This window comes from Leiobunum rupestre, chromosome 4, assembly GCF_980474605.1.
Source record: "Leiobunum rupestre chromosome 4, qqLeiRupe1.1.hap1, whole genome shotgun sequence".
In the NCBI taxonomy this organism is placed as follows: domain Eukaryota; kingdom Metazoa; phylum Arthropoda; class Arachnida; order Opiliones; family Sclerosomatidae; genus Leiobunum; species Leiobunum rupestre.
In genome coordinates this window covers 42,955,579-42,961,675 of record NC_143387.1, presented here as the reverse complement: position 1 = coordinate 42,961,675, position 6,097 = coordinate 42,955,579, and positions in this window count along the sequence as shown.

Below are 6,097 nucleotides of genomic sequence, written 5' to 3'. Positions count from 1 at the left end.
CCACTATAAGTTCATTTAAAGGGGGACAGGCAGAAAAAACCTAGGCTTTTAAGTTAGTAATGATATTTTTTTATTTAAATTTCGGCTATGATTCTAGTATATTTTCATAGGCTATACAACACGACTCGTTGAATAAAAAAAAATTGTCCAGAAATAGACCAAATACCCGTAAAAGAGTTCTAATAAAGAAATTATGCTCCTTTAAAAAAGTGAAAAGTTTTCATATTATCAAAAATAGGGCTATAAGTCGCTTGAAGACTTGGCCCTCCAACAACTTATGTATTCCTAAACAATAAAGAAATTTGAATAGTGTTGTTAATTTTCCGGAAAAATAAAATGCGGAAAAATTTCCAGAAATTTTTCCGGAAAATTTTCCGAATTGCGGAAAAATAAAATATTGAAACATAAATTACTTTTTAAGGATTTTTAATGTTTTTAACTTTTTATCGATATAAAATGTCTAATAACAGTAAACAACTAAAATTACTACAAATCATTAATAGTTTTACATTGCTAATCATTTTAAACTAGTCTAGAGGTTTAGTTTTATTTCAGATTCGAAACAAATAGGCGAAAATGCCGCTTTATTTAAATTTGCAAATAATATATTAGACTAATCATGGAATGAAAACTTTTCTATATATTTTTCGGAAAAAAGGCCTCGGTCATTTTCCGGAAAATTTTCTATCAAAAACGTTACGGTGACTGATAATAAATAAAACGCATCCTTTTCTTACTACAAAAGTGTAATAATTCTTATTTTAGCTTAATTTCGAAATTAGAAAACGTAAAAGTCAGTTTTTTCATTCTTTTTAATCCTAGTTTGTCATTTTATCAGATTCTAAGCTTAATTGCGAAACTTAAGAAAGCACTCAAAACTTTCCGAAGGTAGTATACGTACCGAGACTCGATACGCTCGCGCTCCTTTTACGTTTAAGAATTAGGAGAAATAACCTTCTACAGATTCGATTAAAGAGATTAAGCCAGCCATGTTATCAACGTGAACGTCAGGGCTTCCGCTCTCCTTCGAATACGTTTCGTAAATCTAACTAGGCAACGCTGTCTAAGTCAACCGTAGATCCCGTTGAAACTTCTACGCGGCGTTGCCTAAACTCTCCATTAATGGCAAATGGACCTTTGCTTTGGAACATTTCGGAAAGTTTAATTTCTTGGGCCAAAACGCTAAACCTCAATCTCAAAACTCGGCCCAGATTTCCGGTAAATGTCAACAAAGCCATCGGGATAAATCTACTTTCTCCGGATCGTAGTTGCATTATCAAATTTTTCTTAACAATAAAAGCGTAAGAAATATAATATCGCTGATAAAGGTGGTAAATGCTTACTTTCCCGAAATAATAGAATACATTTTATTATAACAGCTTAAGGGGGAAGACTACTGTGGCCATTGTCTACTTTCGCGCTATTTCAAGCTGAACTCTTTTAATTTTGTATTTTAACTTATAAAATTAATATTTAAGTGTAGAACAGCCTCTTGTTTAGTGCCTAAAATATGTTTTACAATTTTAAATTTAAAAGTAATTAAGTTCTTACGTTTTAATTCGGACCCCCGGAGCTAAAAAAGTTGGGAAAGCGCCCGACTACCCTTTAGTTAGGACCTTATATCTCGTTAACTATTAATATTAAATAATCAAAATTATTTTAAGCACTAGAGGAAGGTTCAGACAAATAAGAAAAATATAACTCAATTATGTAATTGTTAAAACAGAAACGTTCAGCTTGAACGAAAAAGATGCTTTTACTGTATTCTTCCCCCTTAAACAAAACAAACTATTTACGGATAAGGCGAGAACCGTCGTTGGTCTGAACATAAAAGTAGAAAGAGACCAATAACTTTGTTAAAAGAAAGAATGAACTTCCGTATTTATATTAAATCAACGTATTCCTCATTTCTGCTACAAAATTTAACAGACGGTATTGGCGTTAGTTATGTTAAAATCAAGTTGTGCCGCGTTTTAATGGACGATAGTCGATTTAGTTTTTACATCCTTTAAAACTAACTTTCAAACTAATTTTCCAAACTAAAGGGTTTATATAAATAATACCTAAATTAAGTTATATTCTAAAGCAAAAAAACTTTGGAAAATTATTCATTTTATGGAGTTTTACTATAGAAACAACTAATTTTTCCCTTGGAAACATATTGAAGGGAAAATATAAATAAATCTACTAAATACATCTTATAAAAGTAACTATATTTCACGATAGCCAATATTTATAGGAGTACCTATTAAATCGGATATTTTTGCGACGGTTAAAAGTGATTTATAAGCCTACGTTTACCGCAACGTTATCGAAATAATATTATCAAATTCTCTAAAAAAAAAATTGCTACATTAATTAATCAGCGAAAAAAATCTGATATCAAAAGCATCGACATGGCCGTAATACTTCTAGATTGAAGCTGGGGCGGAACGGATGGGGGGGGGGGGGGTATTTTGATCTTGTCCGATCTTTTGGCGGCAATACCGTTAAAGCCCTCTTGACTGGGAAACAAATTACAGTTTCTTCTTGATGAGATTATGAGGGGCTTTCCAGCCATATTACCAAGAAGATATCGGAAAATTATCTTGGAAAATGGGGTTAATCAAGAAGCGCGTTTACTTCGGGGAAACTTTCATACGCCCAAGTGGGAGCGTGGAACGGGAATAAATTTTTCCCCGCCCTGGTGTCGTTTACTGTCTATCATTCGCTGTCTTTTCTCGTGCCATTATTACCTCAATATATTTTACAATATACAGGGTGTCCGGGGAAAAAGATATTCCTAAAACGAAGAATACAGGATAAAAAAAAATTAAACCCTAAATCGATATTATAGGTTAATGGTGTGAATGGTTCAATGGCGAAAATAATTTATTTATTCATTGTAACTTACGTATTTTCCATAAATTCAAGTGAAAACGCCTTAAAGGGCCACACCGGTGCTTGAAAAATCTGGGTTAAAATTTAATAGCTCCTCCCCTACCGTAACTCGTGATAATAATAATCACATCATTTGATTTTTTCGCGCGATAAATTAGTAAAATTCAAAGCCGGTTTGACCCAAGACAAGGGAGTTTAAAGTAGGAAGTTCGTTTGTGTATCGAAGAATTTCACGCTTTTGCCAATAAGAGCCCTGTTGATGGACTTGAAGAGTTAAAAGTCTTTAGAATCTTCTATTCCTACCGCCTGATGCAAAATTAGTACGTGAACCTCCTCTCAACCCTTGAGGAAGTCACTACGTTCCTAGATTTGGGGCATTCCGTTGACTTGGTCTATTTAGACCTACGCAAGGCTTTCGATACGGTCCCGCATTCGCTGCTTATTCGGAAACTTGAGTATTTAGGGGTTCCACCTTTGATTGTCAATTGGATCGCGGATTTTTTGAGTGGTCGAACGCAGCGAGTGGTCCTGCGTGGGGTCTGTTCGGAATGGTGTGAGGTGACCAGTGGGGTGCCTCAGGGATCTGTGTTAGGCCCAACTCTTTTTGTTATATTTATTAATGACCTTCCTCTGGTAATCAAGGAGTTTTTTCTCAAATTGTTTGCCGATGACAATAAGATTGGTCATAAAATAGCTTCACCGACTGATTCGCTATTACTCCAACGGGACATTGATGCTTTGGCCCATTGGGTCTCCTCGAACGGTATGAGCTTCAACACTATTAAATCGGTTGTTCTCCTTTGCGGGGCTAATAACCCTCTCTATCAGTACAGTTTGGGGGGTAAAGCGATAGAGGCGCATGCTGTGGTTCGGGACCTTGGGGTCATGCTTTCCGGCTGTTATAATAAGTAATAAGGCAGAACTTAGTTATAAATAGAACAAGCTTTATTCACTGTTAGTCTTCCCCAGTCCACGCTGGGAGTGCCAAACCTTCCAAAAACCATTCCCTTCCTTCACAGGGTTTTCCCCCTTTTATCAGATCAAGTGACATGTTTCTTTTTTTTTAGTTTGTTATTTATTTAACAATAAAATAATGTTAACACTATTGTCCTTGAGTATTGTCTATGTAACGCTGAGGCATTTGCGATACTCTTCCTGATCTCGTGATCTGAATCGGAACTCCCTTTGCTGTTAATTCGGCTGCTGATGGTTTTGATGTGTTTCCCGGTTGTGGTCTGTGGTAAAACGTTCTGCCATTAGTTGATTTCTGCACATTGGATCCACTTTCAGATCTCCCCTCCAGAATTTGCTTTACTGGATGAGATTTTGCTGTCAGTGATGATTTAATCATAGGTCCTCTATCTATGGTTCGATGTATTGGTTGAGAGCTTATCGTTAATGATGCATTAGCTGGCTCATGCTGTTTACTCAGAGTCGGTTGCAGAGTCATCTGTGGTTGTTGTGCTGGGAGCGTGGTTTCTCTACTAATGTCTCTTTCACTCTGTGACGGGACTTGCTGTATTTGCATGTCGATTTTTTGGTTTGCAGATTTTTGATTTGTCATTGTAGACTTATCTCCCACAGCCTGAGGCATGTTAATCAGCGTTCCCTTGTTATCCTTTAATGTGTTGCGGGTGATATATTTAAACTGTACGGCCCAATCTGGCTCTTTATTCTCCAAACGCTGGTGATCTTTTCTTGATTTTGTATTATCATGTGGCATTTGTTCTGGTGCTTTACCTTGTTTCAGTTGGGTATTTTCTTGATTAAAATCTTTGTCTTGAATTGGTCGTAAATGGTAACTGTTTCTTCGGTATTTAGCACCTCGAGCTGTTTCAATGATGTACGAGTCTGGTTGTTTTGTTTTCTCAATTATGACAGCTGGAGCCCAGTTTCTATGAGATATGAAATAGCGTATATTTTGACCTATTTCGTATTTCTTTGATGGGCGATTTGTTGGATTCATCATGCGATTGCGTCGGGCTGTTAAGCCTTCGTGTATGCTCTTTGTGGGATAGTGTGGTTGAAGCTTTGCCGATGATGCCATGGTAGCTGGTGTTCTTATTAACCTTCCCATTAGCATTTCAGATGGCGAGGGTAGATGGTGAGATGGTGTAGCTCTGTACTCCAACAAAATGTAGTGAGGGTCCACCCCTGCAACGTTTGCTTTATCTAGTAAATTCTTGATTGTTTGGATGTGTCTTTCCGTCATGCCATTACTTTGTGGAAAGTGGGGACTTGATGTTACGTGAGTAACTCCCCATTGTCGCAAAAAAGTTGCGAACTCTTGTGAGTTAAATGGTGGTCCATTGTCCGTAATTACCCGCTCTGGACATCCGTGTCTCGAAAAATGTGGTTTTATTGCACGTATTACAGCTGCCGCATTCGTATTTCTGAGTTCATCAATTTCCACATATTTTGAAAAGTAGTCTACACACAGTAATGCCGGCTTTTGATTTTGGTGGTATAAATCCATTCCTACCGTCTGCCATGGTCTCTCTGGAGCGGGGTACGGAGAGGTGACGTTGTGTGTGTTTCTTCTATCCTTAGAGCGACAAATTTCGCATGCTTTAATGAGGTTGGTTAGGTCTGCAGTCATTCCGGGCCAGAATGTGTGTAGCTTGGCTTTAAACAGACACGCATTTGTTCCTTGGTGTGCCCCGTGCAATTGCTTCATGATCTCCGTTCTCATATTTTTGGGAATTATTAGTCTGTCTCCTCGATATGCGAGTCCTTCATCCATATGGATTTCCTCTTTGTGTGCCCAGTATTTTATCATCTCCATATTTACTCCATTAAGATGTTTTGGCCATCCCTGAGCACAATATCGGGCTAGCTTCTGCATTTCCGGATCACTTGCCACCTCTTGTTGCATCTGAGCCTCCCTTGTTTCAGACATTGTTGTCAAGGAGTGTAACACTGCTTGCACTCCTTCTAATTGGGAAGTGTCGGCATCCATTGTTGAGAGTGGTACTCGTGATAAGGCATCTGCTATGTACATCTGCGTACCTGGTATGTAAGATGTCAATGGTGCCAATCATTGGTACTTGTTGCCCAGTGTATGCCATGACTCGCCGTTGTACTGGTTTGAGCTGCGGTGGTTCAGGTAATTGATTGTAAATGGAAGCAGGTATTACGTTCACTTGCGACCCCGTGTCAATTTTAAAGGTGACACATAAAGTTTGCAGATACAGGGGAGTCAGCCACTCCTCGTCAG